This window comes from Solenopsis invicta, chromosome 4, assembly GCF_016802725.1.
Source record: "Solenopsis invicta isolate M01_SB chromosome 4, UNIL_Sinv_3.0, whole genome shotgun sequence".
Lineage (NCBI taxonomy): Eukaryota > Metazoa > Arthropoda > Insecta > Hymenoptera > Formicidae > Solenopsis > Solenopsis invicta.
Genome location: NC_052667.1, coordinates 8,502,787 through 8,530,604, shown reverse-complemented (window position 1 = coordinate 8,530,604; position 27,818 = coordinate 8,502,787). Strand labels below are relative to the sequence as shown.

At 33.2% G+C, this 27,818-nt stretch overlaps 2 protein-coding genes across 2 annotated transcripts in view; one reads left to right on the top strand and one right to left on the bottom strand.

Annotated features, from left to right (window-relative positions):
• The window catches only part of LOC105196291 (neurexin-3), a 502,597-nt gene that overhangs the window by 423,217 nt on the left and 51,562 nt on the right, over positions 1–27,818 (bottom strand). The window lies entirely within an intron of this gene.
• The window catches only part of LOC105196285, a 52,024-nt gene continuing 48,863 nt past the window's right edge, over positions 24,658–27,818 (top strand). Inside the window, exon 1 of the mRNA XM_011162107.3 lies at positions 24,658–24,803. The gene's annotated coding sequence lies outside the window, so the exon portion shown is untranslated. The remainder of the gene's footprint in view (positions 24,804–27,818) is intronic.

Sequence of the window (27,818 nt, the reverse complement as noted above, 5' to 3'; positions counted from 1 at the left end):
ATATTAAAAATAATGGTATTTTATTAATATTATTAATCATATGCTTTTAAACAGTAAATGTGATTTATTATATAATTTTTTAACAATTTTGGACTAATCTCGTTCTTGAAAACGAACGTTGCGCGTTACAAAAAAGTAGCAATAAAATGAAAAGTAGAAATGACAATAGATACGAACACCGACACATTTCAATTTCAAACTCAAAACTACAAATTCTAGTTCCTTTAATCTAAATTTGAAACTTCAAAACGATATTTTTAATAACATTCGACAACGGTTCACAGAAGCTTTTCTATATTTTAAAACAGAAAGAACAATTTTGGTAAAATATAGATTTGAAAATAATTATATTCAACTATTGAAAAATTCATATTGGACGTTTCAGCTGATTGCAAGAACGCCAAAATTTTTTGCAGCAGTATCATCATCCTAGAACGTTTTACATAATTATTTTAGTACTTTAACATTAAATTTATTTTCTGATCTGTATCTAACTGAATTTATAGAGGCTACAATAAAATTTTTCTTTCCATGTAATATTTCTTAAATTATAACAAAAATAAGAAATTTTTCGGAAAGACGCAATTTCCAAATTCAGATGTGTGCTTCACAAAAAATACAATTTTATAAAATTACTTCCGAAAATCAAAATGACAAAGTGTAAAAAAAATTGCTTATTCCTTTTAATTTCAGATAATTTAACGAGGCGAACATTATTATTGTTTATTTTTATATTTGTTCCAATTTTACAACTTACTTTTTTAAATAAAGATACATATTTTCCAAACGGAAGCCAGGATTGAATAAATTAATATATTTTTTTAACTAAATTAAGTTAAAGTTAATGGCTTATAAAATTAATTTAATTACGTTAAAAATTACTTGAACAAAAACTAACTAGTTAAAAATTATAATACGTTAAAATTGAATTAAGTTAAATTGAAAATTTAATGTTGAAAAACATTTATATTAAATTATAATAAAAAATCGTTAGTTTTTAAATTATTTAAAACAATTATAATATAGATCATTAAATTTAACATTTTATTTATAAATTAAGTTTATATGAAATAAAAAAAGAATATTATTTTTGATGTGAATTGTACTTTCCTTTTTTATAATATATTTCTTTTACAAATATGAATTTTTAACTTAGGAAAAAAGTTATTAAATTAAAGTTTATATCATTTTAAAAATAACTATTAAAAGTTAAAAATTAAATTATCCAAAATTAACGAAGTTAAGTTAAAAGTTATTAACTTTTTAACTTTATTACTTAACTTTGAACTGTTTAACTAGTTAACCAACTCCTGAATAGAAACACCTTATTTATTTGTCTCTTTAACTAAAAACTTTATTGTACTTTCACGTAGAATTAGAAAATACATTTTTTAATTTGCTATTAGGTTGCTATAATTGTTAAATAGTATGCGAATATGGGCGTTAAACGGTTTATGTCATCTTAAGACTATAATAATTATCTTATCTTAAATATGATACTCGACCTATCCATCCTATGAAATAATTTAAATCTCTAAGCTAATACGGATATTGGAAGGGCTAAATATTACACAGACGTTGACCGCCGCGACTGCAAAAGCGGCACTAATACACACACGCGGATGTGCACATAATATACCGGATACATCTTTACAGGAAGTTTCGAGAATAGGGAAGCCGAGCGTATTCCCTCACACATCTGAGCTTCCCTTCAGCGCGGGTTCTGTTTTCGGCACGAAACTCCCATTTCCGCATCTCGCCCCGCGGCGGCGTGCTGCCGCGAACTGTAACGTAAAAAGTTAAGTGGAGTATCGTACTGCTGGTTCGCTTTACAGCTTTCCTAAGGAGCTTTAATCGTCCATTCGACTTTGTCGGCCTCTCTCGCCTCGGCGCCGTTATTATGCCTGTTTATCGGAAACACGGGGCGTTATCTCAAAATGCATTAAATCGAGTTCGAAGGTGGGAGGAGGACGACGTGGAAAGCGAACTCCCTCCCTTATGCCGCACAATTTCTCGAAGACTCGGGTTTCTCATTAAAGATAATCGTTCTAAATGCGAGCACGGTTGCCGTCGTAGCACCGTTCGTCCCGCATGAATTAAGATTAATTTGCTGAAAACGTGGCGTTGAACCGGGCGGTTCGGCGCGGCGCGGCGCGGCGCGGCACGCCGCGGAAGGGACAGATGTACGAGTACTTTTATTAGAACCGACGGCACGCTCTTTAACTAGTAAACGAACAGGTTGCGATGCGAATATATTTGGCGCGGAGACAGTGCGGAGACAGCCGTAATAAATCGCGAAACGTAAACGAAGTTAATGGACTAAATAACTGAATACATATCTGCGAGCCGTAACGCGGACGGTCGGAGTCACGATAGCGCCCAAGCAATTCGCATATAACTTCTGATCTATTAAACGCTTTACGGTAGTTTAGCAGTTTAGCGGCGCGAAGGTATGTACTACCGCGTATATCGAGCTGCCATATCGCGGGATATATGTAGTCAGTTGAACGGCTCTATAATCCTTCGTCTCTTCGTCCTGTCTCTCCTAACGTCTGTATAACATCTTAATACCTGAATATTCAAATATCCCGAGTGCCTCGAACTACGTTCGCGGTAATCGGACAGTCTAAAGATACCACAGCGACAGAGACGTGCATTAAAATCTATTAAGAGGGCATGTACATACAGTTGGATAAAGGAACAAATCGGAGCTTAAGTTTTGCGAATTTTTCGCGAAAAAAAAACGCAATTTTATATTATTTTATATTATTTTTTTAATAAAATTTACTTGTCATGTGGAGAAAAATATGACTACAATAAAATAAACATGAAATATAAACGTATTTATTCCATACTTTTCTCTATGACATTTATGTATTATTAAAAAATAATATAAAATATCGTCGTTTTCTAATATTTCAAAGTTAAACAAAAAAAAAGTATAAACTTTACAATAGAATAAACACAACTTCCTCATCTCTTTCCGTTTTTTCACAAAAATTTTTAAAATTAGATCTCGTCTTGACCCGTCTCATAAGTGCTTCATTTTAAGATATTAAAATGTTTTACTTCTCCTCCATTCTTTAAATATTTAAAAATGTTTAGTTTTAAACAAAAAGCGACAATTCAGGTGCGTCGAACTTGGGTTACCTTTGGATAATCTTACCTCTAATGAAAACAGTGGTTCAAGTATATTGTTTTAAAGAGAATTGTTTTAACATATCTGTCACTCAATAAAGATGTATTTTATTAATATTAAATTTAGGTTATTAAATTATTTTATTTCCATCTTCGTTTCTGAAATACTTAAAAATGTTTTACTTTTAACTCTTTGCGTTATTACGGAAACTGAACAATTTTAGTCGATTTAACAATTCTTCTGTATTTTTCAAAGTCGATTTAACATTTTTCTGTATTTATCAATTTACAATAAAAGAATAATGTAGCGAAAAAAATTGATAGTTTGCAAAAAATACTTTAGGATGTCTCAAATGAGTACCTAAATTGTCATTCTGATAATAATTTAGCAAAAAAATTTTATTTTTTTTTTTTAAGTACAAAAACAGACCAAAATATGCTCCATTTTGATTCACAGTCAGTAAAATTAAGATGGGTATAATAAGTATAAAATAGGTACCAGATTAAAAGTCTCAACAATCATTACAAATATGTAATTTTTATAGTGATTTTTATGTATCTGATTTTTTATTTAGATTGTGTTCGCAAATGTATGTGAAGGTACGCGTAATCAATTTATTGAACCTTTAATATCTCGAAAAAACCATTTTATTATCTATACCTAAATTATTTATATAGAATTTGGCAGTTTTATACATATAATTTTTTGTATAACTCCGAAAAGGATTTTAATATAATTTTGTATATTTTGATATAAAAAACAATTTTGCATAATTTGATATGGAGTTATAAATATTTTGATACAATTACATCTAATAAGATATCATTTTTTCTCCGATAAGATTCTCCAAATAATTTTGCATAATTTGATACGGAGTTATAAATATTTTGACATAATTACATCTAAGATATAATTTTTTTTCTCCTGTAAGAGTCTCAAAATATTTTTATATAATTTGATATAGAGGTATATATATTTTGATATCATTGTATATAATTAACAATATGCAAATATCTTATTATATATAATTATATGTAATATGATATAATTGTATACAATTATATACAATCAGATATAAACTTTTTTTCCCGGATTTTAATTAATTTCAAAGCAGAATTTTAAATAACAAAAGTCTAGAAAATAATATTTTTGGGCTATCCAATATTTTTTACACTTGCTTGAATCACAAGAACGGCAAACACAAACAACAACAAAGCAGAGTGATCAACGTCAACTTTAATCGATCGCTCCCACTGATAAGGAAAAGATCCTACTGATAATTCAAAACGTCGCAGGACGACGGTCACTTTTTTCACGCTGCACCACTTTGCAATTATCAGACTTTTATATATTTAAATTCGCTTTGAAATTAATTGCAATTTATTGAAATTTATTAAAATCTGTCTGAACCATTCTCTCTGGAACCAGAAACTGGATCACCATAAAAATAACACATTTGTAACATAATTGCTCGTTGAGACCTTTAACCATCTGATAGATTTTATCTGATACCCATCTCAACCCTCGATTTCATTGGGTCAAAATGGGACACTTTGTCTATGGCCAATTGGCCATCACTGTTGTGACTACTTGTTACAGTAATTACGCAAACAAAAATTTACGGTTGCCTTAATTTTTTTTTAACACTTATTCATTCGTTCTAGGGGCTCTACGAAAGCAAGAAAACCGATACTTAATTTTAAGCTTATCAAAATAATTAGGAATTAATTGAATGGAAAAAGGTGTGATGACGCAAAAGATAAAATACTAATAGTAATAAATCTTTATTTAGGTGTAGGTATTAGGGTAAGGTTGCCGATATCGCACCGGCTCCTAAATCGCACCACCTGGCGTATAAATTCACCCACAGTATTCGTACACTCTTTGTAAAATTATTTGAGAACTACATAACATTATCATCATCCTTCATTAAACTCAATATGTTAAGAATTATAAAAATTTTGTTATTAATATTTATACAAAAATCATATCTTCGCTGCTATTTTTCAACACATTTCGTAGTCTGATTGCAAAAAAGATAAAATAAATAATCTAAATTTTGACAATTTGTAATAATCACAATATTATTGAAATTAGATTAACAAAAATGCAAATATCTTTGCGTTCTTACATGCAAATTAAATAAATAAAGTTTTATAAAATGCTTTAGCCTCCTGAATCGCACCAATTAGTCTTACAATTAGTCTCCTAAATCGCACTATTGCTTTGATCATGATTACATATATAAAATCAAATATAATAATCATACAGAGCGTACATTGTAACAGTATTGCCGTAATGTAGCAATGTTATCGTAATATTATTAAAAAATTATTGAAATAATAACATTGATGGAAATTATATTTAGTTTACGGTATTTACCATCAATATTAATAAAATTATGCTTATCTAACGCATTTTTGCTCAAGAAGAAAGAAAAAGTGTCGTTTTACCCCAGGAAGAGTAATATTACCTGTGATGCAATTTAGGCAACCGGTTACTTAAATACTCACTATTGGAAGGCTTCTTGAAAATCGTCATTTAAAAATTTATAACGATACACAAAATTCTGAAAGAGAACAAATATGAAAAGAGAAATGCTGTACTTTATTATAGACGTAAGAAAATTAAAAATATTCCTTATAATTTCATAGTTAAAAGCCTTTATGTCAAAAGTGCTGCGATTTTGACAACCTTACCCTACACATGCCTCCTCAAAACAATATACTTGAGCCGCTATTTTCGTTAAAGATTATCCTTATAAATCCTTACAATCATTCACGTTCTGCGCTTCCGAATTGTTCGCCCGAAGGTATTCCGTTTCTAACCATTCCATCCAGCCTCATAGATATTTAACAATTCCTGTCTTGACAACGCCATTCGAATATTTATCTCGTTTGATCTAATATAAATTGCGTGTGCTTATATTATCAATAGTAAATTCATCTTGTTGCATTTTAGAAGTCAATTCTCAACGGGACGTTTGTATTTGTGAAATCCAGCAGTGACATCGTGATCAATATCATCCAGACTGAAAATAGTTTAAGTGAAGGTTGGTTCAAGAGATTACTGGCGCCATGATATTTTTATCGAGAAAATATTGGTTCCAAATACGCGCGCGAGTGGAGGATGCCACCGTCGAAGGATCTTCAATGAAAAGAACATCCGGTGGTTCTAGAACATCCCGTACTGCAGTACCTTCATGCGGTGCATCGGGTGCATCGCATCGTCATTTCTTCCCCCCCGAGCAAAGTTAATAACTCGATTAATCGATGGCGCGGGTATGCACGGGGTATAGCTCGCGCGTTTGCAAACGCGAACTGCCGATTTGTCGATCGGGGACCAAATCGAATACTCAATTAGGTTCGAGCAGTTTTCCAATAGTTCCGACTTCTGAATGGAGGACCGGCCCGCCCTAGCTGAGTCTCCTTCGGACTGTCTGAATAGATCAAACTATTTCGAGTGGGCGTGGGTCGAGCTCAAATATTCGTGGTCGCATCAACGAACGCATTTCCGCAGTCCCGCCTTCTGAGAGATAAATACATAATCGATATCCAGTTGCGTACTACTCGCGAGAAATTTGCGCGGACGTGCGCCGCGTAATTACCGTGGCTCCAAACGAGATGTACCGAGTATTTGCGTGGGCGAAAAAAAAAAGAACGTTATCGTTTAAGGGAAATTAAATCTCGCGGAGCAACGGGCCGCAGATTGCTTTCGACGAGTCGACGTTAAACAAGCTGCACGCTTTGCGCGAGTAATTCGCTTGTTTTCGCGCACGGACGTTGGAAGCGAGCGCGCGCGTGCAAGCGACTCCGCCGAAGAGCGCGATGAAACGAAATATCGCAGCGCGAATACAAAAAAAAAAAAACTCTGCGCGCGATGTTTCGTCGGCTGCAATTTTCTCGGCTGAAAGCTCGGGAAGAATCTCCCGAACACCCGTTGTCGGTAATTTCGAAACATATTTGGAAGCATCGAAGCGGTGAACAGATACGCGCGATGACCGCGGGATTCGTTATAAACGTTATCGTCGATATCACAATGACGCTCCAAAAAATCCGCCGGGGCCAATAAAGGCGAGTGCCCGAATGCTATGTGAAAGGCTGTGGCGACGTGATCGTTGGCGCAGTGTTTTAATTACAAATTATTAAGTTTTTATTACGGAGAAGCTTCTGCTTTGAGATTATCGAGACAAATGAGATAAAAATGCAGCGAGGATTTGTTATTTCCACGTTTAATCCTCTCAGGGACAGTGGAGCATCTCATTCTTCTCTCTTCAATCTGTTTAATCTCTTTGATATTTTACTACTGATACGCATTTATATGTAATTTAAACTTCGGAAAACCTAAACTAATATCATTTTTAGCGATATTTTAATTAATGAAACGATGTGCCTGAATATGCTTTCAGTTATAAAGAAATTAGAATAAAAAAACGTAATTTTTTTCAAATTAATTTTAAAATTTCAAAGCTGTAAATTTACACAAATATAAAGCACACTTTAGTTTATAATTTATTGAAAACTTTTCATGTGCTCGTGTTTTCTTTAATCTTAAATATGTAAAAATACTAAAAAAGATTGTTTCTTTTTGAAAAAAAGATTTATCGCGAATAAATCCAATATTTTATAAAACATATTTTTAATAATAATATTAATAATGCTTCAATAATAATTTGGACGTAATCGCCTAAGTATAATCACACAAATAGGAGAACACCACTCTGCTCATTCAGATTTTAAATAATCATACTTTTAAATAACGAATTTTCGCTGTTGTTGTAGGTAACTTAAAACTAATTTGCGCCGTGAACGTCGTTTTGTACATCGACATTCATAATAATAAATTTCCGGACTTACGCAGTACACTCATTCAAGATAGCAGATATTTTGAGAAAGAACAGGACTTTTATTTTAAAGATAAAAACTAGGACATTTCAAAATTATTGAATAATATTTCAAGATTTAATTACATTCTCGGGAGAAAACGAGGAACTAGTTCATTTTATCAACTGACGTTCGTTATAACAATCTTTTACTGATCCGCTTGAATTCGATCTTCATGTTATCACATATATATTTCTTCTGCTTTTATTATCATTTATTTATTGTCTTATGTCAACTTATCATATATTAGAGAACTTTTTGTAATTTGAAAAAAATAGCGTGCGTAATGGACCAGTTCATCATGATTTCAACGATATATAAGTAATTGTAAAGATTGTCGATTTTATTAGATGTATGTCTGATTAGACGGTTGATGAGAACCAAGTGAGGTCAAAAGGTTCCGTTGTGTTCAATATTGTAATATTATAAATAAATACATTTTAGCGACATCGTATTTTTACTCGTTTATTGGCTTATAAGTTACACACACTTTTATTTGAATTCAATTTTTTCATTTTGTGCTGTTACCTCGCTGAGGTCACTACGGCATACGTTGCACAATTATATTTCAATGAAAAAAAAATATATATGCTCTTTCTAATTATTACCATTTAAATATTTTATATATATTTTTTTAAAATGCTTGCTATTTGAATTGAGTTAGATCAAACAAGTTTGTGATATTACTTGTTTTTTTTTAGAAAAATTATTTTACAACTTTGGTTTTTTTGGTCTTTTCTTAGAGACACACATACATACACACACACACACACACACACACACACACACACACACACACACACACACGCACACACACACGCACACGCACACGCACACACACACACACACTCACACACACACACACACACACACTTTGGGATCCTTTTACCTTTTTGATAAAGTTTTATTCTACCACTAAACTGCGAGCACAATTTTGAAACACAATCATAAACTGAAACTAGTAATAATATAATAAATTAAATGACGAGAGCATGAGGATGGCTTTAGATTTACAAAACCGATTTTGTTGGAAACCTGCAGGTGGCTTTAGATTCACAAAATCAATTTTGCTGAAAGTCTATAAGTGGCTTTGGATTTACAAAACCGGTTTTGTTGGAAGCCTGCAGATGGTCTTAGATTCACAAAACCAGTTTTGCCGAAAGCCTGCTGGTGACTTTAGATTTACAAAACCGGTTTGCTGAAAACCTGCAGGTGATCTTAGATTTGCAAAACCAGTTTTGCCGAAAGCCTGCGGGTGGCTTTAAATTCACAAAACCAATTTTGCCAAAAGCCTACGGGTGGCTTTAGATTTACAAAACCGATTTTGCTAAAAGCCTGTGGGTGGTCTTAGATTCACAAAACTGGTTTTGGTGAGAGCATATGGGTGGCTTTAGATTCACACAACTTGTTTTGACAGGAACAGGTAGCTTTAGATTTGAAAAAAATAGCGTATATTCTGACCTCTTTGCACCTTCTCTTTCAGCAATAAATTTCATTTTCAAGTGTAGAGATGGTTAAGTCATATGACAACTAATGACAACTTAAACACAATTACAAGACCGTAATTTTAGTCCCAAGATTTCCATGAAATTGGAAGATTATAGTTAACGTTGGGTCAGTATTGGTCACTATCCCCTATAGCAAAAAATATCACCATGATGTTGCAATATGATGTGTTACAACGACATCACGGTGCAACATTACGGTGACGTTTCTTGCTAGGGAAATGTTCAACCAGAGTTTAAGATCACACTAGCTATCACATAACCTAGCCATCTCTAAGCTTCAAACAAAACTTATCACTGAAAGAGAAAATGCAAAGAAATTAGAATATTGCTATAGAGATAGAATACGTTATTGTTTTAAAATAGATGGATAGCATCAGATTTCATATGTACGTTTGACAATATCATTTTAAATTTTACAACTACGGCCTTACGGTTACAACTAAAACTTTCTACGTGTAATGGATTTATAAAGAGAAGTAAAAAGTGCAAAATGTATAGCATAAAATTCATCAAACATCTTTCAATTTTCTTCTATAGTTATGTAAGATTTTATATTTTTGTGTTTTGTCACTGATTTAATTCACTCCTGTAAACTCTCAGGCCAAAATGGCGTATCCATCATGGCATATAAGTTTCTTTTAAAATTTTAATTTATATCAAATTTTTCGGTCATTCTTTAATCACCAATCATTATAAACAAATGGTGCAAAAAAATGTTTTAAATTTAAAAAGAATGAAAGAATTGAATGTTATTGTTCAATATGTAACGTTTTCTTGTATATATATATATATATATATATATATATATATATATATATATATATATATATATATATATATATTGTATATATTGAAGACAAACGAATTTTTTTCCAAATTGCATTTTAAATCATTTTTAAAATGTTTTATTCAAAATTTTATATATGTGAAAAAGTAATAACAGATATTTAAAGTACAATTAAAAATTAAAAATAAAAAAAATATAAAAAACAATTGTTAATTATTAAAATCTTTATAAAGTTGTATTGTTGTGTGTATGATTTCGAATAACGCTAAAAAAAGGAATTATTTAAAGTAAAATTATTAATTCTTTAACAATTTATTTAAGTGTCATATTATCCATTATTTAAAATTTTTCAAACTTGATCTCAAATTTATAATAAATTATTAAATAAAGCTTCCAAACCACAAGTTTAGTAACAAAATAATTATTAATATTATAAATATTTATCAGTCATATTAAGTTCACCATATTTTAATTTTCTAAAATTTTATATATTATATATTTTACATATTCTCAAAAATATATAAATACAAATATTAATAAAAATCCGTAAAGAAAAAAAATATACCTCTGTAAGAATTAATTAGAACATTGTCAATATTATAAATAGAGATTAGTTAGAGAAATCTCTTAATCCATCACTCGCTATTAATTTCACTTATATTCTTTAACCGCAAATGTCTCAATCCTCGTTGGACCATACGCAGCTAGTTTGCAGTTGAGGGGTTGAATTAGGGAAAGTGCGGATAACCGCGATGTTAATTCTCTCGTGCTAGAACCGTTTTTATGTGACCGCGATCTTCCATTTGTTCCGTAGCTGGTAATTTTCGAGAAGCGAGCGCGTTATAGACGCAAGAATGTAATCGCGATGAAGGCGCGCAACACAAAGGCTTCCGTGGTATGTCGGCTACCAAACAACTGCAATTTTCTCCTCTCGAAAGCCTGCTTTGCAGCTTGCGATTCGCAAATATTTACGACGGAGAAACGTAGGTCGCGCACACGTCTCAACATCGAGTTAATAAAATGCACGCCTTCGACGACGACAAATCCCGTTCATTTTCCCGCGGTGATTCGCTTATCTTCAATACATCGCACATTTTTCATCTCAAAACGCAATCTATGGATATATAAGAGTGTTGCCGCATTCATTTATGATTGCGAGCTGATCAAACGATATTATACGAGCACAAAGGTTTCTCTGGTATTTCGAATTTTCTGCGCTAGAAAATTGTGCGGGGCCTTTCTGATTCTCGAACATCGTAATTACAAAAATGTAACCGGATAAGCATGAGAAACATAGATAGATATACATTTGAGCGAAAGCTCGTTTGTTCATTCCAGTGTGCGAATAATTATCGATAAAAATCCTTTGCGAGAAACATTCTATACATTTTTTTAGTATTAAGAAAAAAATACATAGAATGTGTTGATTTTTTACACAACACTTGTATTACTTTCTAACATTTATTTTGTGTTAAAATAAGTTAATCATTAAATTATGTGTTAAATTTAACATAAAATTATTTAATTTTTAAGTATATATGGATTTCCTTCTTTCATTAATAAATCTTGTTTATTAGCAAAAAAAGGAAATCCATATATTATTAAAAAACGAAGAATTTTATGTTAAATTTAACACACAAGTTAATGATTAACTTACTTTAACACAAAATTAATGTTAAAAAGTAATACAAATGTTATGTAAAAAATTAATAAATAGAAAATGTAACATTAATATAATTGGGAAACAAATTATGGAAGCATATTTCTTTAGTAAAATTAATACTTATAACATGATGACACGTGCATTTTATTCATTTCTTTTAGAAATTACATGTTAAACCCATAATAGTATTTCTTTTATGTAAATTATATTATTTTGACACTAAAAGTGTTAAATATAAAAACGCAAAATATTTAAATAATACAATCACGTTATTAATTTAACACTCGGATATGTTGAAAATTCGATAGAAAAATTTTAACAAGGATCGGTTTTAACCCAAATAAAAAATGTTTTTTACTGTGTACAAGTAATTAATGACATTTTCATAGCATAAAAGTTATGTGTAACGTAAAAGTTGTAATACATAATGAAAGGACTTTTTATAAAAACCAATCAAAATAAGTTCAAAAAATTGAACTTTTATCGTAGAAAACAGAAAAACTTCTCATCTTCAAACCGTTTATTGTATAAATATGGTTTCCCTTCGAACATATAACAGATATACAAAAAAATATTGTAAACTTTTTAATTAATACTTTAAAGGCTCATTTAAAAAAAAAAGTATGAACATTTGTACTTCTTTTTTATTCTGGCGGGAGTTATATATATTACCTATTTATCCTACAACGTTATATTTATCTTTTTTTATCACATTAATAACGATAAAAGGTAAGAAACAAAATATTATTTAAAATATAATAAGTATTCATTTTTTACTTATAAAATTTTAGTTGCTTCTAACCGGAATATTCTTTTTTATTTCTCTTCATGTAGTTAGGCCTTTAGATTAATATTTTAAAAAATCCATTAAAAAAAAAATTAAAAACTCTGGATTTGTTTAGGTTTCTTGTTGAAAAGTGTTTACTACCTATTTATATTTTCAGTTTTCTGTTTGATTCGCGTCAAAATAAAATTGTTCACGAAATAATGCTACTGAATGATTTGACGCCATGACCCTAATTTTTATCAAAAAAGGATTTTTTTGATCTTTTGTAAAAAAACCATTCAATTATATTGAAATATACGTTAAATGCTTTGTAACGCAGGGAGCAGTTAAGTGGCGAATGTCTCGGAATCCACGGTACCTATCTTCACGAAAGTTTTACCCGCTTTTACTGCAAGATTAACGGTTTCACTTGTAGCTGCACTATTTTCTGCGTATGGGACGAGAAGGGCGAACACTTAGGAAATCGAGAAACGATAAGTATCTACCGAAAAGTGAGGTGCGATAAACGCGAACTCGGAAAGGGTGCCGGATAATTAGAAAGACTATCTCGGGAAAGATCCTTCTTTATGCACATTAACTATTTCTCCCGTCCTCCTCTTTTTGGGGGAATAAAATCTGATTAAGATGGCCAACCTCGACTCCACGGACACGGAAGTAACGAAAAATGGCGTAAACGAAAGAACAAACGCGGAGAAAGAGACAGATCTGTTAAAAAGCAGCGCAAATTGAAATGGAAGAGAAAAGAATCGCGCTTGTGAAAGAAGTAGAGATACTGAGGAAAGGAAGAAGTAGCGAGGGAAGAATGAACCAACTTTAGAGAGAAATAGCGCCGAGAGAGAGAGAGAGAGAAAGTTGAAAGGGGGAGGAGAAGAGAAAGACGGAATTTACAGCGGAAACCGAAATAGATGCACCGCTTTCTCGCGCAAAGTTCCCGAATTCCGCGCGTCGCAGAACTTGTGCTTCAGAAGCCATCTCAATCTGCGCAACAAATTTTAATCAAGATAAATATATCTATTGTCGCTCCGGGAGACGTAATAATTTAAATTAGAAACTGAGATCACGCAGGCGTGGCGCGCCGGGAAGAAAAATTGGTCGGATTTTGTAATCGGAAATTCTTCAAAGAGAGATCTTTGTATCTCAATGCAATGTGTTCTTGGGGGAAAAATTCGCAAAGAAATGTTCGTGGTTGGATATTCCATCTTCTTTCACGCTTCACTTTATTTATTACGAACATTTCTGTACTATTAGAACATAGAATGTTCACAATAAATATTATTAGTAGGAATATTCTGCTATTACAATTATAACGTGCTATTATTTATATAAGGATCCGTGTTTGCGGCGAAAATTACTCAATTATGCTCGGTCATGCTCCATTATGTTTCGACACAATGCTTATAGAAATCTCTCTGCGGCACAGAAATTTCCCTGTAAATTTCCCTAAAAACAGCGTTTCGTGTTTAAGAGCTGAATAATAAAACTGCTTTGAAAGCATTGTACTTGTTTCGCAACTGCAAAAAAAAAGAAAATAATAACTGATATTACAAATTATTTCATTCATCGATAAACTTCGCTATTCTTTTATTTTTCACAATTAACGTTGTCATTTGTTGCGCGTATAATTTCAAAATTTCTAATATTTCCATTCATAATTCGCCGCACTGCGTGGCTGCTGTGTGAAATGAAGTGTTCGATCGTACAAAAATTTTTTTTTAATGTTGCGATGAGCGAGCAGACGGTCGAGCTTGATAACGAATTTACAGCCGACACACGGGGCGCGAGTATTTTTCGCATTGGAAGCTTTCGCGGAGAATGCTGTGAAAAAAAAAAGCGAGAAACGTGCTTAAAACCATTTTCCCTGAGCGCGGTCGGTCACGGCCATATAATTGGTTAACTTACGTTTACATCCGCGCGGCAGCCTGTTAATTTCTATCCGTCGTTGAGCCGCGAGGTAATGGAAACTATAATTCCCGACCTGTTTCGACGATCACGTACGATGCCGCCCCCGATGACGGCATTAGAATCTAGTAAAAGAGCAACCCAATGTATCGCGTCCATTCTCGCGGTGTTGACCTAAATCTCTAAAATACGATTCGCTCCTTGCGACAGCCATCATCGTTTCAACGAAGTTGTCGAGTTTTGAGAGAATTTACGACCTTCGACGCAAGATATCGATGTGACGTGATAGCTTACTAGATTTAGAGAATGTTATTGATTATGAAGAAGTTTTTGTCAACTAGATAGGGGAAAGTTATAGAACGCGTGCCAATCGCGTAAAACGAATGTCTCATCAATGTCTTATATTTTTAAAAAGATGAAAGGTCATACGATAATAGAAAGATCTTGGTACTGAAATATATTGCTTCATTTGTGATTTTATACTCGGTTTCCAATTCTTTCGAATTACACCGTTACTTTCGGATACAAACACAGCTTTTGAAATAAATTAGAAAAGCAATACCACAGAATTGAATTAAAAATCAATTTAATATTACCTATAATAACATCACTAGAATTTCTCTCCCCCCCCCCCCCCCTCCACCTCGGAGAAAGATATTTTTTATACTTCTCATATTTTTAATTAATACAAGTAACATTTAGTGACGAAAGTATAAAACAAATGAGAAATGAGTAATACAGACGGAAACTTAGCAGATTTCCTTCGTCTCTTGTACACCCAAGGACTTTGATTCTGTCCATGGGGAAATTTTCCAAACTGAGAAGTCACCACTTTCTACATACTCGCAGTTTATGATTAATGAAACGACTAGAGCTTATTGGTCGTTACGTTAATCATGAACTGTAAGTATATAGAAAGATAGCGACTTCTCAGTTTGGAAAATTTCCCCATGGACAGAATCAAAGTCCTTGGGTGTACGTGCTAACAATACCTCAAAAAATAAAATACAACTGATGTTAATTTTTTATCTGAATAAAATTACCTTTAAAAGAAAATAAAAAATAATAATGTATTAATACTTCGCTAAAAAAAAAAAACCAGGATTAAAAACTAACGCGTACTTGTAATGCCATTATCATTTTCGTGACTTTCTGTTGGTAACGGTTGTTACTTTTTTTCGCGCGCTAATCGTGCGATCGGATTGAAATATTTTGATACAATACTTTATATCTTGGATTGCATTCTGATAGCCCAGTATTGAATAATTTACATTGCATCTTAAGCATTACATATTATATACTATAAATTTTCAGTACTGACAGCAATTACTAAAATCTTAATAATAATATTCTTAATAATGACGTTAATGCTAAAAAAATGTTTAATCTAAATTCTTGCAAAAATAAATAGATGGAAATGTGATGTTATGAGGTGTAGGTATTACGGCCATTCGTATTATCTCTATTATTAAGTGACAAATTCTAGCAACTATTGATAGAATCACTTGTTTAGTAACCTGCTTTTATATAGTAAAGCTAACGTGCCAATATACAATTGTCGATATGTGTTGTAAGGTATTTTTGCTTTTAAACATTATGAAACATTTTCAAGGAACACTTTAATTACATATTTAATTGCACATACCTTCTCATTCTTTTAAACTTGATTGTATTATCATACGAATGTATGTACAATCAAGTGTGTTCTTATTATTTAATTGTTTATTCGGCTGTAAACAGTTCGAATGTGCAAAATAAATATAATAACATGGATTTTGAAAATATACACCGGTTCGGTAAGTGAGAATACCCCCTTCCTAATCAGAATCACTATAAAATAGTGAAAAATAGTGAATAGTCACTGATGACACAGTTATAAGTATAGCACTGCAAATCCATAGTAAAATTCCACTGAATTAGATTTAGAAAGTATATTATAGATTTTCAGTACTATTGTCTGAATCTACATTCGAAAGAGTTACGTATATGTATATTTGCACATGTTCTGCAATATTTATTCTTTATTCTGAATAAATGTATAATTTTATGACAAACCACTGTGCTTTTTAATTAAAACTTATTATTTAAATGTATTCTTATAGTGGGTCATATTGCCACCCCTGTTTCTGCTCGACCCATTATGTACTCTCCAAATCTGAATCAGTAAAATTTTACTGATTTGTAGTGTTATACTTATAACTGTGTCATCAGCGACTATTCACTATTTTTCAGTGATTCTGATTAAGAAGGCAGTACTCTCACTGACTGAATCAATGTATTCTCACTGAAAAACAGTGCACATATCACTGAATGAAATAGTTAGAAGTATATCGCTGTAAACAGACTATTCACTGCCTTTCAGTGAATAATACACTGATTCCAATTTACAGAATAATATTTCGCAACATTTCTATAAATAATATTTAATATATTATATAAATAAAACACAAACTATCGATTGAAAATATTCAAACTCGAGTTTATTGAGATCCGATAATCTCAGGTGCTTGCGACTCATCGGCCCGCGTATAATACATGGGACAGTATCACGCTGCGCGTTTACTCGGCGAACCACTACCACTTTTGATAAATTTATATGATAATAACCGTGAAATTTTATACTGAATTTTTATACTACATTTTTATTTTTCATAAAATAGGGTTTATTGCATTGAGAATATTTTACGTCAATTGTATATTTAATATTACTATAAAGTTTAAATCGATATTATTTTAAGATCTTTCAAGTTTCCTAAATTTTATCATCACAAATTTTACTAATACCGTAAATGATATTAATGTAAGACGGATAAACAATAATAGTAAAATTAATCATCGATATAAATAAATAAGTCAACCGTGCAAAAATAAAATCCAGCCAATTTTATTTCTTATCTTTTATTATCGTTATTTATCTTTTATTAAATATTTAATCTTTTTATTAATAAATTAATGAAATAAGTATTAAGTTATATAATAAGTTAACGATTTTTGACATTTTTAATTATTTTAACTTATAAGTTAAAATAATTTTAACTTAAGTTCGATATTTTCAAAAACATTATGATTAAACTATACTAATAGCTCAGTAATTATAGAATCATTACTTTTATGTTATTGTAACAATATTCAATAGCATATCTCGTTTTCCAATATATTATATTTAACATTGCACACAACATCAATATAAACAAATAATTTTGACGATGATTTGAAGATAATATTTCTGAAACATTTCAACTATGGAAAAAATCAAATGTGAAATAATCATTTTTAAATGTTTATACAATATTATTTTAAAACGTTCGAAAAATACGTATATGGAATCAACATTTCTAAATGTTGCTTCAATGTTTTTTTTTTTGCTTACTGCGAGATTACCTGAAACATCAAACTACACTTGCCAACGTTTATTTGCGTACAAATCAGTATCAAATGGGAAATATAATACGAAATAACTTAAATGATATGCATTTGGAAAATCTCTGTTACGTAATTAATATGAACATGTTAAAATAAATAAGATATAAAAGCGATAATAAATATAAAGTGAAATATAATAATAAAAGGATTAATAACATAAAAAGATATTTAAAAAATGGCACCATTTTTCAGTTTTTAATACTTCACGCACATATACGTACTTCAATATCCGATAGGACCATTATAAAGCAAAATACGATAACATTAACAACAATAAAAGTATTAATTTATAAAACTTTCTGTGCAAAATCGAAACATATATTTCAAAACGGGGAAATAAAAATGTGACGGAGAAAATTGTTTCTTTTTTAATTACCCGCATAACATTTGCCGAAGGCAAAGATAAAGGGACGTTATTAAATATAAGAGCAAAGTAGCAAAAGACATATTAGATCAGACATTTCCAGGTACCGCCATCTGAATTCTTGATGAAGAACCGTGAAGAAACGCAAGAAATTCTTCTTGTACGATAAAGATGAGTAACGCTTTGCCATGCACACCTCAATAAGAATAAATTAGTTTAACAAAAAAAAAAGAGCAAACCTTCTTAAATACATTGATCCAATTCCGTGCGCTACTAAATTACTAAATAATTTCCGATGAAATTTTGTTCGTGAGAATGAATTGTGAAATAAAATTCACGTTTAAGGTCTAGGGTTCGTGATCTTATTTAGATAGTAAATGAGGGAGGGAAAACACGCTTAGATTTATTCTCTTCGAGCAATGTTATTTTGGAGACGAGGGGCGTCGCCGCCCTCCGTCGAGTCACGTTCCGCACGTTCCCGAAACCGGCAGGATCGAAATCGGTTCGCGATAGGCATTTCGGGCCGTATGATATCGTCGACAAAAGCGATTTGAATTCCTTTACTCCTCCTTCTACGGATTTTATTCGCACGAGCGACGACACGCGCTTATCCCTATTTCTCCAGTTTTCATCTCGCGAAGGAAGCAATCTTGACAGTCACGTCGCCCGTTATTCGATCTCGACCAAACGAAGTCGGGGCACGGAATGCCTCGAACCTTTGTCGATCGACTTGGCTCGAACCAGCGGCCAGAACTGCCGAAATTGGACCACTCGCGGGCCATTATTGGCACGTCGAATGGGGTAGTTCGGAGGTATCGAATCAATTGTAACGTAGCAACTAGTGAAAGCCAAAGTTTATTCGCTTCCATTATCCTAAAATTAATGCATTATTAATTTCTTTGTATTGAATTAAGCTGATATGGGAGTCGGTACCGTTAACGCTTTAAGTAATATATACACAAGAGAAAATATTTTAGAAATATATGTTAAAACTGGTATTTGTTATAATTTTTGTGTTGAACTTTTTTAACATTATCCAAATTTAATTCAACGAGTGATTATGTTATTTGAAGTTTTGCGTTAAATTAATATTCAACGTTGCTTATTGTTCAAATAACAATATACTTTATATCAAATGAACAAGGAACGATGTCAAAATAATATAATTTTAAAACGTTACTTTTTTAAAATAAATAAATAAAATGTGCCAACATATTACAAATGTTCATATTATTGGAAAAATGCTAAATTTATTTTCAAAATTTATTTTCAAATCGTATAAGGATATTACATTTTTTTATATTAATTAAATTAATTTTTTTGTTATTTTCTAACACGTTCATTTATGTTAAATTAACATATTTGAAATATGCTATGTATATTAAATTTAACAAAAATCATCCAACATATTTATACTTCCTCCTTCTTCCTTAAAAAGGTAGAGATAACGATTCTTGAATTTAGAAACAAAACAGAAGGTACAATCCATACATAAAGTAATATGTAGGTAAATGGAAAGAGAGGAGATATATCAGAAAGAAATTTAATAAATAAAAAGTTTAAAATAATTTTCTCCAAAATTTCGTTGTCACGACATCATAAACGTCTCAAATTAATAATAAAGAATTAACTTTTCGTTTGTAAAATTTATTCTGCGTTCTTTTTTGCTCTATCACGAATAATCTTGTTTTTTTTTATTCTTTGTATTATTCATTTTCTGTCGGTCTATTTGTAATAAATAGTAATTTTAGCAATCGCTGCTATAATAAATATTATAAATAAGTTATTTGTAATTAAAAATTAATTAAAATTTAATAAAGTTGAAATAAATGCAAGTTGCAATAATACGACGCAAACAATATGTTGTACGAATCAGAACAGAAAAGATCGCTTGGAAGCATGATGTAACATTTATGTAACACGGTGAACAAAAAGAAAATGAGTCACGCGTTTCCTACCACCCACGGAAGATATCGGTATAACATGTCATAAGCGACAAGCGAGCGTGGAAATAACCGTGATTCGTTTCGCGTAGCTCACGCTTCTCGTGCGAATGCGTCTTTCGCGAGAAAAGAGAGAAAACACAAAAGTTAATTGAGATTTAATAAATAAGTTGTATGAAAAACTTTCGAGAGCGTGATTGTCTGCGGGAAATCGAATTCGCGTGTCTCTTCCGAAAGAAATCCACCAAGTTTCTGTATTCCCGTTGACAATTCATGCACTTGCCGCGAAAGAGTTAAATTACACCTTTTTCAAGAAAACTTTTGCGGCGGTTTTGTCTCTCCCGCCTCCAACCTTCGAGGGGTTTACTTTGCGAGAAAGTTCGTTCGCGCAAAGCGTATTTGAGCAAAAGGCGGGCGAGAACGGTCTCGAAGGCAAAAATGTTGTAATCATGAGATGGTCCTTTCAGCTTCTGCATTAGCGGAAATTCTCCCTTTTGACAGGTACGCGAGAAGTGAGCAAGTGCATACGGCTATTAATTTATCCATTTGACGGCTGTTGAAAGGTATTAACAAGCCCTGAGACCACCCTAAATCTCGCGTTCTACATTCAAACTACCAATTCATATATTTTACGATCCAGCCCCCCGCTTTAATCCACCTTTGCGCTCATTCGTAAGCGAAACGAGATCGACGGGGCGATTTTCTCCTCGTTGATTGTTACTGAGACGGGAACATGAGGCCAAACGATCGACGCATTACGCGGAAGTTGTCATGGCTGACGCGGTCGCAGCGCGGATGTCGTGCGATAGAGGAAATCCGCGCGCGAGCGCGCGTTATCCTTGAAAAGGTCCCTAAGCTGGCGCGGCACAGAGCCGTTAATTAAAGGGAATAGAATTAATGTGCTTCTGTGCAGAGCGGCAGCAGCTTACGGTGGGTAAACCGGGGTCCCCGTTTAGGCAGAATCGAGACGCCGCCGCGCCGCACCATCTGTAGATCTCGCGGTTAGACCCGCCACCCGCCATCCCTCGGCCCCGTGAACACGGTGGATACGTAACGTTGCCCCGTATATAGAGTTCGCGACCTTATTTCTAATGACGGATACCACGGCTCCGAAGACCGCAACGCGAAATTAAACGCAGAGACCGGGGGATTAATCTTCGATCCGTCGCCGGAGAACGTCGCCCTAGCCTGCGTCGTTCTTGCAATATCGAATAATAAAACAGCGTAGAAATGACCTTATCGGGCGATCGGACTTTACGCTCGTTAACGCGCCACTGGGTGGGGTATCTCCTGTGCGCGGCCGGGAGACGAAAGCAATAATATTATTGCCCTCGATATTGGCCCTCAGGCAACGATGGTGGGTGTACGAACGGAGAATTCGAATTAGAAGCTACTCGATAACTTAGCCGCTTACTCATCTACTGAATATTGAAACGCCATTATCATAAGCGATCAGACGCATTCGATAATGACTCGCGCGCTCGTAGGAGTGCGAGCGCGCGCCACTCCGGCCTGTAGGTCGAACAAAATCGATTACGGTCCTGGACACCGGTAAATATAGCAGCACACGCCGCTGATCACGCTACTCGACGAAATTTAGCCTTCCATTTTGCGAAGGTGGTAAAAACAGGTAGTACATATTTAAATATATTTACGTGGAAAGTCTCAAATGCAAATGCACGATGGCGCACGCTGCTGCTTGGTAAATCGTATATCGCTTAGGAGACAAACCGGAGGGTACCGCAGCTCCGCGAGACAGATTGAACTAAATAAATCGACACATACGCTGATTCCAAATACACTCGACACCAAAATTAAAGGATCACCTATTCTGACTCCCAAAAATAGGCGGAAGGCAAGAGAGTGTAGCTTTGTCAAAAATAATCGTAAAGAAATGTTCAGAAAAGCATTTTAAAGCTTGAAATCTCTAGTTTCGAGATTGTTAATTCGTTAAACAATTTACGGATTGTTTTCGAAGTTACGCGGATTCAAATGGGGATGCGTGAAATCTCAAAATTTTTTACAAACTTTGCAAAGCTCCACGGCTTCACGAAATGAAAATTGCACACAAATGTGGTAAACGGCATTCGAAAGCGCGAATCTTTATCTTTAATTTGCGTATTTGTTGCGTGTTGTACGATTCTTTTTCACTGAGTTATTCAACGTTGAAACAAAAATGGCTTTTTTGAAGAGTAACCGTAGATGATCTTTTAATTTTGGTGTCGAGTGTATAAACAACTGTACAGTTTTCTTAATACAATAGCTCTACTAATTATCGCTGCATCGTAGCGCAATTAAGCACGGAAGATATTGGAATTTCGTGCATCACGGGCTTACGTAATATCATCTTCTTTCCCCTATCGCACATGACCCAACGATTATTTCTTGCCGGCGTACGAATTGCTACGAAATACCTGAATCACTTCTGTATACTCATCAAACTGCAATCAACGTAAAAAGGATCCTACATATGAGAGTGTGTCACGTGAAATTTGACTAATTGACAATTGAATGTCGTTTGTTGATAGGAAAGTTGTTAGGGAGTCTGTTTCCGGTTGTGCAATAATAATTTATAAGTTCCGCGCTCTTCAATCTTCTTTGACGGGCTATTTTTATTGCTATTAATTTTTTCCAAGAGAGAAAATACTAGTTTCTCTCCACGAAGGAATAGCGAATATTATTCTTATATGAATTGAAACTGGAACGCAGTGCAGCTGAGGCAGGTAGATACATTACGTCGGCCTCTGCAGAGCTCTGTTAGCGAAAGGACTCTTCGGTGGTTCGAAAAATTTCATTCTGGGGATTTGAATCTGGAAAATAAGCCTCGAGAAGATCCAAATCATTTTTAAACGAGAATCCACTTTAAAAAGAGGCGAACTTTTCAAAATTGATATACGTAATTTAAAATTATTAACACTAATGGTGCGTATATTAATTGAATAAAATTTACTTGTTTGAAATAAGTAAAAATAAATAGGCTTGTATATTATGCAATGCAATATGAAACCAATAAAAACAACAACGAGTAAAATAACACATGGTACAAATAACATTTATTCAATAAAATATCACAATTTAACAGATATTAATATAAATAAATAAACATTTTGACTAACACAGAGTCGTCATCAGCACCAAAAAAATAAATTTATTACAAAAACGAAACATGATAGTTTGAAACAATAAGAAAGTTATTAATAGACAGAATTTGGTAAAAAATACAAAGAAATACAAATAACAGTTTAAATATACATTGTGAATGTTAAAATAGTGATTTTATAATATAATACAAAATCAAAGCCATTACAATATAACATAAATGTTTTAGAGATTTTTTATATTAAAAATAAAAAGTAAAGAAGTCAAGTAAATAGTTGACTCGTTCAAATGAATCGTTCAAAAATAAGTTTTATTCTTAAGCAAAAAAAAAATGGGTTAAATCAAAGATAATAAAAGTTGTCGTTTAAAAAGTTGTCAAAAATATAAAAGTGATGAGTCAAGATGAATATGGTCAAACGATAAAAATGGATATGCTATTGTCATAATCGAAAGAGATTGTGTAAAATTATAAAAATAAAATACTGTGACTTACTTGTGCCTTCTGTGATCTGTTCTTGGCCTACTATTCAACATGGAATCTTATAAGTAACATTCTAGCTTCGAAATGAAGGACAGATCCTTATTCACTTGACTATTCTTTTTAATTAAAAAAATTACTGATTCACAACTATTATTTATGTAATTTTATTTTTATACTATATTAGATTGTAAAATCTTAATAAGCAAATGGTATTTGTACACCTCATTCTGCTCATTGTTGGCCTTATGTTAGTCTCGTACCTTTTTTTAAATAAAGAATGCTTATTTAGCTTACAGAATGACAATTTTATGATATAATTTAATACTCATTTGTTCCGTAATCTCGACTACCACCAATTGTAACCTTTTGTTGGTACACTCTACAAAATGCCTGTTAAGACCTCAATTTATCAAGCATGACCAACCAGTCTATCATCTCCGGATGATCCATCACGTCGATAAATCACTTTATCATGAAGAAACTTTATTACATCTTTGAAGCTCATCCAAGGGCACCATCCGGCGAAGGGACCACGCGATCCGACCTGTCCGAACGTCGTCATTTCTAGCAGGACGCACCACGTTCACCTGACACTTCCTCCCTCCAGCGTTCCCTCTTGGGTTCATGAACCCTTCTCGTTTACTCACCGTCGCCTTCTTACTCTCTTCACGCCAGCCAGGGAGGAGGGAGAAGGACGGAGAGGGAGTCGCAGGATGAATCAGAGAGGGACGGTGGAACTGTCAGTGCTGCATTGGTCCTCCTCGCGTAGAGACGGACCACGGATCATCCGTGATTACCTCTGCCGGAGTCCTTTCCCGCAGACAACGGTGAGTGCACTCTCTCTTTCTCTCTTTCTCTCCCTCTCTTTCTCTTTTGCTCAGGTCACACCGGCGTCGTCGCCCGTACAGTTTGTTCGCTCGCGCTATCGAGTTCAACGCTAAGTAGATTCTGCCTTATCGTGCCACCTCAATAATGCAACAGACGCATACAAGCGCGATACAAGCGCGAACCGTAGCCGGGGCGAAACGGTGCAGCGCGTATTACATTTCGGCAAACGTCAAAAGGGCTGTCAAAACAATTCAATCCTATTTCTTTAGTCTCACGCTCCGTGTATATCTCCGTTCCGCAAAACCACCTGAGAAACGTTCCTTGAAATCGATTCCTTTCTGAGCGAAAAATGCCAAGAGAGAGAGAGAGAGAGAGAGAGAGAGAGAGAGAGGTCTTTTCGATACTGATACTTTTAAAGCGTAACTTTCCCTCCCCCCATAGAATTGCTCAATTAATCGTCCGTATTGCGAGTGACGTTGACGTTTCTTCGAGAAATATTAATCAAATTTTGCATGCCACTCCAATGCCCATTAATTTATCGCGGCACACTGCTGGAAGTTAGTCGCGCGGCGTTCTGGCTTCCTAGCTTTCTTTCGCAAAATATAATAGCGATTTTCAGCGGTGGCGATTAACGCGTAACTAATGATAAAGCCATTATCTCATTCGTTCTTTTCCTAAAATTGTAATTGATGAGACGAGATGTGAAAGCCGTCATTAAATTGTTGAATTTAATTTAAGCAAATGTTTATCATGGGCGCGGTAAAACACAATGGAGCGCCTCGCTGCACTTCCGAGGCGCTCGGCCTCCTTTGATGAAAGTAAGAACAATGAACGCGTGAATGTACATTATTACAAGTTCACCGCTTGCAATTGAGAATGAAACGTAGACGTTACTTTGCCTGTCACGAAGCAAACAGATTGAAAATTTGAAAACTCTGTAATCTTGAAACGTATTTATCACGTTTCCGTGATAAAATGCCCGCGCCATGACGGCAGAAAGTGCAATTGACAATTAGCCGTTTCTCGAACGGAGACAACGTTTCACAGTTTCTCTCGTTTTTTTTTCTTCTCTTTTTTCTTGCAAAACAAAGCCTTTCCCTCTCTCGTCGATACAATTTATTTCAATGAACGAGATCGCGAGACTTGTCTCGCGCTTAAATTCCACTACAACTGCGCAATCTGGAGAAGGCGTTCGTGGATGAGCGACGCAAATAATTCCCGAGCTTCGTTTTACGCCAATCTCGCCGCGTTAGACTCGCGCGCGGCGCGCGGGCGTAATTACCGACGATTACTCGGAAAGAGAAAGAAATCTCACGTCTGCGGTACGTCTGGCTTTGCCGAGGCGAGATGAGAGATAATAAGAATGTGAGAGCGGAATGGCCAGACGCGCCGTTTCTTGAGATGCAGCCACCTAATTGCACCGTTACGCACAGCCCGTTAAATCATCGCGCAGTCCCGCTACCCTCCCCTCGTATCGTCCGCATCTCAAAGACGCTATTAAAAGCCGCTGTGGCATTAATTGCGGAGTAATTAACTCCGAAGAGCTATATCGAATATTGTTTTGTACCGTACAATGCCAATTTGGCGTTTAATCAATGCAGAATTGTAATCTAGCGCGATTCAATTAATTGCGAGTTTAACTAAATGAATTCTATGGTAATGAGGGCAATGCGTATTTTAATCGAAATTTCGCAGTTTTATGAGCCGTGTAAGAATTTCTGTATTAGAAACGTGCCAACTGTTCAAATACGTATATAATCGAATCGGACAAGATTTGATTCGATTCCGATTTGAATCTCTATGATTCGAATCCAAATTATCCAAAAATTTCAAATACAAAACTATGATTACTTCGAACCATTATAGTGACAATCTTATAAAATCACATTTAAAATAACTTTATATTACATAATTAATATTATTTTTTTTTTAATTCTTTGTATTTATACAGTATTAACATCAGAGTAGACAATATTTTTTTATCTAAACTATATTAAAATTAATAGCTTATAAAATCAATTTTACGCAGAAAAAAAATTAATGTCAAATTAACAATTTATTGTTTCATATATAAGTAAAAATATAAAATTTTCTTGGAAGAATTTATAATCTTAAACAGACATAATTTACTTACATGAAGAAAATTTTTCTCTTCATGTAAGCAAATTATATCTGTTTAACGTTATAAATTTTTCCAAGAACATTTTATATTGTTGCTTATATATGAAACAATGAATTGTTGATTTGATACTAAATTTTTTTCTGTATATAATGCTAATTTTTAACGGCTTAAATTTTATAAGCCATTAACATTACTTTAATTTAGATTTAAAAAATTAACTTACCTCACTCTGATATTAACATGAATAAAAAACCAACTTTGTTAAAAATTAATTTTAAGACTCACCCATTGGGATTAAATTAATTAACTTAAATTAAATTGATTTAATTTTAAAAAGTATTTTATTTATATTAAATTAAAATGTAGTTTTTTTTAAGTTAGATTACACCAAAATAGATTAAAGCAGTATTAATAACGAAATATTGTTTTTTATGCGGGAATATTATTTTTAAAACATACTTTTTTTTACATAAATTTTTAATTTACTAAAAAAAACTAATAAAGTTTATATACTTTAAAAAACTATGTTGAAATTAAAAATCAGTTAATTCAAAATTAGCTAAATTAAGTTGAAAGTTTTAATTTTCGACTTTTTAACTAGAGTTACCAGTCAATCCTTAATATTTAATCTAATAATAATTATATTGATAATTACAAGTTATGTCTCAACGAGTCTACTTAATTCGATTCAATTCGAAATCGAATAGGGAAGTGAAATCCGATTCGACTCGGCGATCTCGGCGTCAAAAGAATCTGATTCTCACATTTCTATTCTACATGAATAATGGATTATTCACATGGCTCTCAAAGAAAAAAAGAAAAAAAAAACAAACGCCTGTCGCGTGTTGCGAGACATGGGGTCGTGCAAACTTACAGGAAGCGGAATTACGAC